The 12,875-nt window shown below is 39.7% G+C and overlaps 1 long non-coding RNA gene across 1 annotated transcript in view; it reads left to right on the forward strand.

The window, feature by feature from the left end:
• Nucleotides 1-12,875, forward strand: part of LOC102165048 — a 308,358-nt gene that overhangs the window by 75,650 nt on the left and 219,833 nt on the right. The window contains exon 2 of the long non-coding RNA XR_307588.3: nucleotides 6,309-6,670. This is a non-coding gene — a long non-coding RNA (uncharacterized LOC102165048). The remainder of the gene's footprint in view (nucleotides 1-6,308; nucleotides 6,671-12,875) is intronic.

Below are 12,875 nucleotides of genomic sequence, written 5' to 3' on the forward strand. Positions count from 1 at the left end.
TCCTATAGTGGAAAGAGTCCTTAATCCTGGTTGCATGTTAGACTCCTCTAGAAAATGCTTAAAAATGAGGACCCACCCAAGACCCATTTAATCAGAATCTTCTTTTCAAACACCTCTAAATGATAGTGATGTGTAGAAAGTGTTGGGTACCACTGCTATATGGGAATGCAAAAACTGAGTCAGATTCTCATGCTTTATTGCCACATCTTCATAAACACCTAAAAGGGAAAGAAATATCATCACTGCAGGCTTGACAAATAAGATTTAATCCTTAACTAGATTGTAGTGGATCCTCTCAGTATTAAATAAAGTGGTTGATAGGAGCATAAGGTGGCATTTGGTGCTGGTCATTCAGTTCACAAGGGGTGTGGACTGGAGCATGTGGTAAAGTATGAAAGGTTGGCAACTGGGTCTTTTTGTTTGGGCCATTTTCCAGCCAGGTTAAACCCTTGTTCAGACTTATTAGCTGTGTTTCTAATTGTAAATTGCTTAATCTCACTTTGCCTTGATTTACTCCTGGCACATGATATATAGTCAACCAATGTTAGTTCTTATTGTTAGTGACCCTGAAGAATTTCAGCACAAACAAAAATACTAAGATGATATTTTAGGTATGCTTGTTTAGGTCACTTATGATTAGTTTTCTAGTTAGTTAGGCTCATGATAGATGATGATTGGCCAGCGAAGAAACAACTGATTCATAAGGTAATTCCAAACCTTGTCTCTAGACTTTCCTAGAGGTCTCAGTTCTCTTCAGAACTTTGGAGATGACGTCAGTACATCAAAAGGATACTGATGCACAAAAGGAAAATGTTCATAATATAATAAAAGCCATCTTCTAATGTTCCCAAAGACTCAGGTCTGTAAGATATAAACATTTCTTAGAGTGTTATAGATGAATATCTGGGGCAGATTTTCAAAAGTGGCTCTTTGAAATCAGCTATACTTCAATTAAAAAAATGAGTTGGCATAGAAATTGACCTTTGTCGAAAACCTTCAAAAAATAAAGTCATTCATTGATGTCCTGTAATCTGAGTTAGAGGGATTGAATTCTGTCGGCCATTCTTTTCTTGTTAGCCCACAGGGGCTTCCAGGGATCTTTCTGGAGGGTGCAATGGAAGGCTTAGCAGCATAACAGTCTTATCTATACCCCACAAGCTTCCAGATGGGCTTTAAGTAAACTCTTTATTCTTCTAAGCACACAGTACTTTGATGAGGGAGGGGATCCTATCATCATTTCCTCTCAGCAAATAGTTTTTGCTGTTTTAACCTGTTGAATTTGTGGTTCTGTGCCCTGGTACTGGATCTGCCTCCTTTGAAACCTTTGATTCAATTGGTTGGTTTATCTCCAGGATATGACTAGATTTGTTGTAGTGTTTAATGAACTTGGAAGGTTCTGTTCTGGTTTCAGAGAAGGAGATGCCCATCTGTGTTAGAATGGACTGGGCCTGGAGTAATGTCCTGGGACAACCCTGAGAGTGTGAAGGTGAGAATTTCTTCCTCTTGAGTGGCTGGATGGTGAGCTTCTGAAAGGAAGTGGCCATACTTTACAGGCCATGCATTTCCCACAGTGCCTGGTTTGGCTGCTTGCACTTGGCAAATGATCAATAGATAGGTTTTACCTCAAAAAACTGTGTTTGGCCTGGGTTATGACCTGCTGCCAGGTGCAGTAGAGAAGACCAGGTGCTATTTTTCAGGGCTTCTGCTTCCTTGAGAAGTGAGCCAGTCATTAAAGAGGAAGCTAAATCTACCCCTCTGTTTAAAGGCTCCCGTGTTAGGTAAGAATAGTAGACGAGGCCAAGTAAGAGACATGATCTTCTAATTAGAATTTTTAGCCCAGGAAGACCCAAAAGTTGTCACTCTGCCGCTTGTAGTCAGACCAAACTAGGTTTTTGACAACTAAGATATGTAAGGAGTGATTGCACTTGTTTACACTGGGGACTCCTTTGCCTTAATTTATGAGTTTGCCTGTGTACTAAATCATGAAAGCTTTCTGCTTGCTTTTCAGGGCAAATATTTGACTTCTCCCCAGATGGAAGCCCATAATGAGTAGACACATTCCTCTCTCCCCCAAACCCAGCTGAGCCACTTAAATTTGCTTTTCTTTTCTCTATCTCCTCTTGTTTCTTTTTTCTGTTTCTAAAGTAGACCACCTAAGTTTAATTGCTCAGTGCTTTGCTAAATGTTTGAATTCTCTTGGCGGCACTTATGTGTTTCCTAATACAGGGCCGAATCTGGATGAGGTTCAAGCAAGTGGATGATGTGGTTTGTCAGGAAATAATGAAAGCCTTTTACTTTCAGAAGGTGCCAGGGTAACATCACTGTCAGATCAGCAAATTTGAATAATTCCAGAACACTGGGGCCTGGGTAATGTCTTGCCTAGCCTATGATGTGGGTAATATTGCAGAATCAGTGATAATTACTAAAGTGCTTTGCATTTCTAGAGAACTTAAAAATCACTCTTGAGTATTCGTTAGAAGAAAGCTGAAGATTTATGAAAGCTGCAATAGAAATGTGGGGATAATGGGATGTGAGACAGTGCTTCTCATTTTATTTAAGAGTAATGTTGCTATTATTAACCACTACCACTGCCACCACTACCACCACCTTCTGAAAGTTACTAGTACTTCCTGTGTTCCAGACACTGCATTGCTTTATATGCATTCTCTCACTTTATGTTCATTAGGTTACATCAGTTTTATGAGGTAGATACCACCCTTACTCTTTGTCTACACTTGAGGGAACAGATGCTTAAAGGGATTAAATAATTTGCCTTAGGGTCTCTAGCCATGAAGTGCTGGAGCTGAGACTTAAACCTGTGTATATTTGCTCAATGCCCATCTTCTTAGCTGATACACTATATATAAATATAGTCACTGTAAATATGTATGTTCATTCAAAACTGTCAAATTATGTTAATTAGACTAGATCATTTTCCTTAGTATTATATGTGTATGTGGTATGCATGTGTATGTGTGTTTTTGCCACAGTGAGCTGATGACAAAGTGTGTTATAGAAGTGCACAGAGCTATTAACCTGAGCTTGGAAAGGCAAGATGTATCAGCGAGGATTAAGGTTTCCTCATGCACTCTCCTGAGAATGGATTGTAAACGTGATGTCCTCAAATCAGAAAAATCAAGTCTGAAGGGGAGAATGTTAGAGGGCTGAATACATTAGATTCAAGGCAGGTGGTTCTGACATTTGTCCTTGATTATAGCAGAATGTTTAGTGAGAGCGTGGTCATGGAGTAAGGGACAGGATGGTCTCACTGTGTGGAGGCTAGAATCTAGCAGTGAAATTCAGGCAAGGCACCTATGAATACTACCAGCCAAACTAGAGGCAAGTCTAATGATTCATGATGCTGCCCCTCTGAGGATCTTAAAAAAAATGTCATGAATTACATTCTGTTTGCATGATACTATTTATTTTCACTTACTTTTTCTTTCTTCCTTCAAGAAAAATTATTTTTGAAAACACCAATTTGTATTAGTTCTGCTATGAAAGGAAATTTAGGCCCACAAAGAATCCAGCTGGGGTGGGCATTGAACAGGAATGGTAGCACTGGGATAAAAAATGAGGATAAAGCAAGGGGAAGGGGACATTTTAGGCAAAAGGTGGCCACAATTGCTGATATAGCCTTTTTTCTATAGAAGTCTACTTTGTTCAGCCTTTGTAGGATTTTGATTTGATTTCTCTCAGGCACAAATTTTAAATGGAATCAAAATACAGAAATTTTATGTTAAATGGATCGTCTTGTCTAATAAAGGACAAAGTAAACAAAGCTAAATTAACTTGCTAAGGAAACGGAATTTATAGAAAAACGTTAACGTGAATCATATAACATTTTATTTCTGTAAATCTATGATTTTAAACTCTATTAGTTCTTTTTTTTTTTTGTCTTTTGTCTTTTGTTGTTGTTGTTGCTATCTCTTGGGCCGCTTCCGTGGCATATGGAGGTTCCCAGGCTAGGGGTCTAATCGGAGCTGTAGCTGCCAGCCTACGCCAGAGCCACAGCAATGCGGGATCCGAGCCGCGTCTGCAACCTACACAACAAGCTCACGGCAACGCTGGATCATTAACCCATTGAGCAAGGGCAGGGACTGAACCCGCAACCTCATGGTTCCTAGTTGGATTCGTTAACCACTGCACCGCGACGGGAACTCCTATTAGTTCTTTTTTGATATCTGCTATCACCAGTACTTGGCTACGTGAAAACCGTATTCATATTTTAAAGGATAAATTAGATTGGAATCAAGGTTGTATCAGTCAGGATAGAAACATTGAAGTTTCGTCTTGTTCTTATTATTTGTCTATTGTGGGCCATCTGGGGGCTTCTGCTCCAGATTATTCCCACTCAGGGATGGACATTGATGAAACCTTATCTTATGGAGCATTCCTGGTCACTATGGCAGGTAGAAGGAAGTGGGAAATCACTCATTGGCTCTTGAAGTGTGCAAGAGAGGCATTATCACTTCTGTTCACATTTCACTGCCCAAATAAGACATATAAACTTGGCTAACTAGAAGAAAGAAAGGGGAGGTGTGAGCCCACTTTGTGCTTAGAGGAAAATTAGAATATTGGGGGAATAGCCTGATGATTAACATAGAGGTGAACCCTTTTACTACCATGAATCTCCCTCCCTCACATTCGGGAGAGGTCATAGGAGTGGGGAGGTGAGGCTCATAACGGGGAATTGTACCCACAGACCAGCACGTGTGGCAGAGCTGACTGTGGTGTCTGCATATGAACATCACCCTTCTTGTCTGTCCTGGGGAGCTGTGAGCTCTTGCCTCAAATAAGGAGGGGAGACTCTGTTGTTCTTGTGTGCTGCTGTAGTTTGAAAATTTCTGGCTTCTTCAGTGAGGACAGGAGGACCTCTGAACACAGAATCTCTTGGATCCCTTCCATAAATGATGTAGGCATCTAGCAGTGGTATTCTAACCCTTTCCTCTAAAAGCTTTTCCCATTGTCATCCTCAGCCACCCATCTAAAATCTGGTGCTCAAATATCTCACCTTGCAATAAACATTTCATCTCCACTCTCTCCTAATTGTTAACATTTATTTAGCAGTTACTGTGTGCCAGTCACTGTTTAAGTATTTGAACTGTAATTACTCATCTAATCCTCATAATAACTCAAGGAGGTGGATACTCTTATTACTCTCATTTTATAACTGAGGCACAGAGAGGTTAAGGAACTGTCTGGATAGTAGGTGAGCTGGGATTCAACCCCAGGTAGTCTGGCTTTGATTGTATGGCCACTGTATGGCCTCTTGGTTACTAGCACAGTATAATATTTGGAGAAAATGAACTCTATTTGAATGTGGGTACAAACAATGAAATGCTCAGTGATGCCAATAGCAGCTCACAGAGATTCTCAGGGACTAAAATCTTCATAATCTTATACTCTCTATTTAAATCAATAGGACAAAACTCATGCACATGTAACAATGGCCCAGCAGGCACCTTCATCCTTATGCAACTAAGCCAGAACAAATTTACATGATTGTTAACAGAGCCTCTGTGATTACAAGCAGATAAGCTGAAGTATCTGTTTTAAAGAAACACAGGTTTCTGTAGACCTAAACTCATCATGATGCACACGTAGGGTGAAGCTTGTAGAATTTCTCTAGGAAATCAGTGTTGCAAAAATAAACTTAAAAGTTCTTTAAAGCAAAAGGGGGCTCAGTGCTAAAGTTGTTAGAGCTTATCTAATAGTATGCTAATAAATATTTAACAGTTGGATCTCTGGAAAAAGAAAGTCTGTCTATAGTGGTTGCCAATTTCTGTGGTATAAACACTCCCATCGTTTCAATATCAAGTTACCATGTAGTGTCAGAATGCAGAGTTGGAAAGAAAGGCTAAGAATTGGCTCTCACAAGCCAGTATGAGCTGGCTTTAGCACACCAGTGACATTAGATGGGAGAAAGAAGATACCCCATAGCTCAGATTTATTTAAAAATATAATGTCAAGAGTTCCTGTTGTGGCTCAGTGGAAATAAATCTGACTAGTATCCAGGAGGACGCAGGTTCAGTCCCTGGCCCCAGTGTTGCCTTGAGCTATGGTATAGGTCTCAGATGTTGGATCTGGCATTGCTGTGGCTGTGGCATAGGCCAGCAGCTGCAGCTCTGATTTGATCCCTAGCCTGGGAACCTCCATATGCTGTGGGTGGGGCCCTAAAAAGACAACAACAACAAAAAAAGTCAAATGTGAAGCACTTAACTGAAATAAATATACAATTATATCAGACCCATAAAAGAGAAATATGTTGTTCCTAATAGCAGTAAAACAATTTTTTTTTTTTCTAGACATGTCCTGGCAATTCCTCTTTTTGCTACTTTTTGGAGTTGTTCTCTGGAAAATTTCCTGATATTGCCAGGAAGCTGCCACTTTGAAGGATTTCATCTCTGAAAGAGAAAGACTAGGAGGTGAGACCTTGGGAGGCCAAGTGCTGTCCGTGGCTGAGCTGGAGAGTACCTGTGTTGAGCGTGTCATTCATCTTAAAGTGATTGACCATTTATGGGGATGGTGAGAAGGAGAAGAGCATAAAGCAGATCAATAGAAAGAAGGCAGAAAATGGAGAAACAGGAAGAAGGAGACTGAGTTGGGGGAGTACTGGGAGAGCAATGGATTTGAGGAAAAGATGAAGATGATAAGATTATGTGTGATGGTGAGTTTTTAATTATGTGATTCTGAGAAGCATTTTATTTATACCATCTAATTTAATTTCCACACTCACTTTATGAGACAGTGATTATGTTTGGGATTTTATAGATGAGCAAAATGTGCCCAGAGTTCAGTTGCTCATCCCAAGTCACCCTTTCAGTGAGTTGCTGAGCTGAAGATCGAAATAAGGTCTGAAGAGCTATAAATCCTGTGCTCTTTGCACAGTGCAGTGCTGCTTTGCTGCCTTGGTGGGCAAGAGGTGTGAGAGAAGTGTTAGCGTAAGGTCACACCCAGGAGAGCCTTTGGGCTGTGACTTTTATGAATTGTCCTCTGATAACTTTGTTGTCCTCTTCATTGCGCTTTATCTGCTCAAATCTTTAAATCTTAAGAGCTGCAGTCAGAATAGGATGATCAGAGCACCCTATTAAGGCAGAAATCACCTGCTGGGGTGATGCGTTTATCCTCAGAGCAGTAGAACCCTGGCTTTCAGCTCACTCTGACCCTGGGTTGGAGGTTGCCCTTTGTCTCTGAAGGAACAGTGGCAGAAAATAGGTGTCTGCTGGGCTTGAACTTAAACATCAAGGTTGTAAAAGAAGAAGAGAGGGAGGAGAGAGAGGGAGAAACAGGGATGTTGAAACAATGGATAGACTTTTCTTGCCCAGTAAAGACTGCATCATTGAACACTGATTCTCAGTCTCTGAGTCTGGCTTAAAATCACAATTTGAATGAGACATCTGTTTTAATGAGTAAGAGGATATTGATTCAAGGGGCCAGACTCCCTCATCTCCTAGCTCTGGAATCTCGATGCTTTGATTGCACAGATCAATACGCTCTTGTGAAGGTTTAAACTCTGATTTGTGAAATAGGAACTGCATCAGGATCCAAAAAGAACTACCCTCAGGGCAGAGCCAAAGTATCCAGCAGAGAAACTGCCTCGAGACACTGGCTCAAGGCAAATATATATTTACCACTCTGGCAGATTTCGCTTAGGACTCACAACTCTGGGTGATTTATATCCAAGAGCAAAAAGTATCTCCCTTCCCCCTCCCTCCCTCTCTCTCTCCCTCTCTCTCCTCTTTCTTTTCTTTTTTTCTTTCTTTTCTTTTCTTTTTTCTTTTCTCTTCTCTTCTTTTCCCTTTCCTTTTCTTTCTTTCTTTCTTTCTTTCTTTCTTTCTTTCTTTCTTTCTTTCTTTCTTTCTTTCTTTCTTTCTTTCCCTTCCTTCCTCTTTCTCCCTCCTTCCCTCACTCCCTCCTTCTCTCCCTTTCTTTCTTTTTCCTTTTTTCTTTCTTTCCTTTTTTTCCTTCTTTCCTTCCTTCTTTCTTTCTGCCCATTTTATTGACTGTAAAATGTAAATAACAGTGTGTTCTACCCCCTAGGATTATTGCAAGGATTCAGTGGGATCCTTTAAGGAGGATGTTCAGTGGTCTACCATATGTACTAAGCACTCCAGTAATTCCAGTAACTCTCCTAGGTTACACACACACAGTATATCATATATGTCACAGCACTGGCTGGGGAAGTAAGCAGTAAGCATTAGTCTATCCAAGTGACTGTGTTCATTCTCATCTGCCTTGTATTTCTGGCTGTAGACTCAAGTCAGACATTAAGTAGCTTCAGGAGGGCCTTCCCATCTGTCCATTTTCCCATCTCCAAAAATGTTAAACAGAGTCATAGGATGTCATCTCCGCATCAGCTGTGTGGCTTCAGAGACAGGTGCTTGTGCTCTTTAGACCTTAGTTCCTTTATTTTTATTTATTTATTTTTATTTTATGATTTTTATTTTTTCCATTATAGTTGATTTACAATGTTCTGTCAATTTCTACTGCACACAGAAAAGTGACCCAGTTTATGTGTGTGTGTGTGTGTGTGTGTGTGTGTGTGCGCAATTTTTCTTTCTCCTTATCTGTAAAGGGAGACTGGGATCTCAGCAAATTTGACATTCCCTAAGGCCTCTCCAGTAGGAATATTTCTGTATGGTTCTGTGTTCTGTTTCCTGGCACTGTGCCTTTTCCTCTTAATGTCTGCCTATGACTTGAAGAACTTCTCTGCTTTTTCCACTGTCTTCTCTTTCTCCAGGGTGGGGACTTCCTTGCCAGCTGTTGCTGTTTCTTTCTACTTTGAGGGGTTCCATTACTTGGCACTCACTGACTATTTCTGTATGAGTGATTCTTTTTCTGTCTGATGTTCTCTGGTCTCACTCCCTGCTTCTCCCTCCCTAAACCATGAACCTGTTGTGCTAGTAAATGAAGTAAACAGGTAAACATTTTGCAGACGTTCAAACTAGATTTTTTTCCCTCTAAGCTACTTATTAAATTGTGCATGTCTTCTTTCAAGGAAGACCAGAGGAAGAAATTCCTCAGGTGACTTTATCAGGAATAGGTTTTTTTTTAAGAATAAGCAAGCAAATGTGGGACCACTATGAATTACTTAACCGACAATGTCTCTCTCTTTGCCTTGATAGTGGAAAGAAGAGAGCCAGGTTTTGTGGCAGGTGTTTTGTGTGTTGACCTTGCCTCTGAATTCACTTTAGTTTTCCTCAATTTTTTTTTCCCTCCTTCAGATTTCTAACTTATTCATTAAAGAAAAAAAAAAATCCTGTTAGGCTTTTGGAAGGTATGTTATGCCCTCTTAGAACAGGGCGAGGTCAAGGTAAATAAGTGAATGCATTCTGTGTATTTTGCATAGTTGAGTCCTTTACTCAACTATGGGAAAAGTCATGGAAAAAGAGTCAGAGAAAGCTTCCTAGAGGAAAGTGCGGAGAGAATACACATACATCAGCTCTTCTGCAGTTCAGTCAACCGTGAAATCCCCAAAGTGGCATGTGATTTGAGGTCAGAAGCTGCAGGGATGAAAGTGAAACAGAAAATTGTATATGACATCTACATTAGAGTGGGAAGCATCTGCCATATAGCATAACCTGATCATGGGGTAAAAATCCCATTGTATTTGTGTCTGCATTCAAGGGGAGGAAATTATAGATTCTGTCTACCACAGATAGTTAATATAATTTAACGGCAGATTTTTTTGTTGTTGTTGAAGTATAGTTAATTTACAATGTTTTGTGAGTTTCTGATGCACAGCAAAGTGATTTATATATATATCTTTCAGGTTCTTTTCTATTATAGATTATTACAATATATTGAATATAGTTCCCTGTACTATACACTAGGGACTTGTTGTTTATCTGTCATATGTAGTAGTGTGTATATGTTAATCCCAAACTCCTAATTTATCTCCCCCCTCCCCTTTGGTAACCATAAGTTTGTTTTCTGTGTCTGTGAGTCTATTTCTTCTTTGTAAATAAGTTTATTTATATCATTTTTTTAAAGATTCCACATATAAGTTATATCATATGGTATTTGTCTAATTTCTTTTAAGATGATAATCTCTGGGTCCATTCATGTTGCTTCAAATGCCATGATTTCATTTTTTATGGCTGAGTAGTATTCCTTTGTGTGTATTATACCACACCTCCTTTATCCATTCATCTGTTAGACGCTTAGGTTGCTTCCATGTCTTGTCTATTTTAAGTAGTGCTGTCATGAACATTCTGGTGCATGTATCTTTTGGAATTTTGGAGTTTTCTCCAGATATATACCCAAGAGTGGGATTACCAGATCATATGGTAGCTTTTAGTTTCTTAAGGAACCTCCATACTGTTCTCCATAATGGCTGCACCAATTTACATTACCCCCAACAGTGTAGGAGGGTTCCTTTTTCTCCACACCCTCTCCAGCCTTTATTATGTGTAGACTTAATGATGGCCATTCTGGCCAGTGTGAAGTGGTACATCATTATAGTTTTGATTTGCATTTTTCTAATACTTAGCAATATTGAGCATTTTTTCATGTACTTGTTGGCCATCTGTATAACATCAGATTTTGTCTCAATCAGAAGTAAGAACTTCCTGTATTCCTCTGGCCCTTTCTTTGGACCACACTTTTTTTTTCTTCTTTTACTATATTATGATGCCAGAGTACTGTCATGAGTGAGAAGGACATCAATAACTCATATCATGAGCTTCCTAACTCTGGCTTTGACCTTAAGATCTGAACAATCCATGAAGATTTGTCTCACTCTCTAGAATAATCCATTGCCTATAGTGACCTTGGGACCTACCTGATCTCCATCACTATTCATATCATCTCCACCTGCTAGCCCTGTTTCCGTTCACAGCCCATTTTCTTCTATCACTCATTCTCTAATATGAAGGCAATGGATGCATTTTAGTAATGGGTCTTTGTGGAGATTGAAAAAATTAGTATTCCAAAGGATAATGTCTTTATGTAGATTGATATAATAAGCAAGATGGTTAGCACTTTCTTTTAGTGCCTTACCTGTGACCTTCAAAGACCTCTATGTGCGTTTCCAGCTATAGAGTCCACTTACCAAGTATGGTTTCTTAGTAAGAGCAACTGGATGCTCTCTAGGAGCAGGACTTGTTTTGCTTCCAGTGACTGCCTTTAGAGAATATGAAAATCCTTTCACCACCAAGACCCAAGAAAACACTGTGATGGACGTTGCACAGTCACTGAAAGTCTCTCTTGATGCTAAGCCCACAGAACCTAGCTTTATTCAGAGACAGAGTGATAACTCAAGCTGTCAGACTAGAAGCATCTTTTTGCAAGCAAAATCCTGCTTTCAAAATAATGCGAATCCTCTAACAATGGGACTTTTCATCCTGGCCTTTTTCTGCCTTAAGTTTATGAAACCTCCTATACATCTCGTGGCCTCCTTGGAAATCTATAAATTGCTAGTATCAGGGATGTTGCCCACAACAGTTCCAGAATATCTGAGGACAAAAAGCTGGACGGGACATACATTCCTATAGACCTATTACAACATCTTAGCATTCTGCCTGCTTTGCAAAATCCTTTGTCCTTAAACATGCTATTGTTGGGAGCTTGTCACATGGCTTCAATTAAATGCAAGGGAGGCTGGGAAATTCAATCCACCCACCAGTGTACCTAGACTGAAAAACCTGGCTTGGTGACCACCTAGATGTCTCTGACACTGTTTGGAAAGCACAAGGGAATCCACCCTTGAATATCTGAAATGTACCTTTGAAATGTCTGATAACAAAATCCAAACAAATGTCACGAAACCCATTAGTAAAAGGCCAAGGAACTTTAGCTATGGGAAATAAACTATGATCTGGAACTTTAGGTACTCTCATTTCTAAGTGGGAGAAAATGAAAATGAAACAAATAATACACAGATCTCAGTCAAATCTGACTCCTGCCTTTGGTTGATACTCATTACAATGAGAAATCAATAGTGTGAGTTTCAGCTGCACCCAGAGGCAGAGATCAAAGTATCCAGAGATCAGTCACCAAAAGTTCTGAAGAAAGGAAGGATGCTCTCCTTTGTCCAGTTGGTGTTGGAACATGAAAGAGCAGGATGGTATATGACCTGGTTAAAAGAGTCATCTGTTAGAACTTGGGACTTTCCCAGAAGATGAAATAGTTCTTTCTCTTGAAATTCCTATGTTAACAGTAATAATCACAAAAGTGAATCTTGATTGAACACTTACTCTGGCCCAGGCAGTTCCCCTGCATTATCTTATTTTTCTTCTCAGAGGTAGCACTATTAGCCCTACTTTGCAGAGGGAGAACTGAGACTTAGAGAATTTAAGGAACTCACCAGAGTCCATAGCAACTAAATGTTAGAGCTGATATACAGACTTTGGTGCATCTAACATCAGAGACCATGCACTAAGGCCAATGCTTAGAAGCTGTCAGTACAAGGTCTTGGACTTGATACTAATTCTTATTAAGAGGTCATGTAATGAATGACCTTTGACTTAACCTCTTCCTGCTTCCATTTACTTATCCCAAAAGAGGAATAATATGGCATGGTGAGGATTAAATGAGTTGATACATGTAAAGAATTTTAACTAGTCCCAAGGATGCAAAGATGGTCCAATAAATGGTAGCTTCAGAGTTGGGGGAAGAGGGATAAATTAGAAATTTGGGATTAGCAGATACTATGTATAAAATAGGTAAACAATAAGGACCTCCTATATAGCCCAGGGAGCCATATTCAGTACCTTGTAATAATATATAATGGAAAAGAATCTGAAAAAGTGGTATACATGTGTGCACACACACACACCCCACTTAATCACTTTTGGCTTTGCTGTACACTTGAAACATTGTAAATCAACTGTACTTCAATAAAAAAATGTTAAGAAAAAGAGGTTGTGCAA

Source organism: Sus scrofa, chromosome 14 (genome assembly GCF_000003025.6).
Source record: "Sus scrofa isolate TJ Tabasco breed Duroc chromosome 14, Sscrofa11.1, whole genome shotgun sequence".
NCBI lineage: Eukaryota > Metazoa > Chordata > Mammalia > Artiodactyla > Suidae > Sus > Sus scrofa.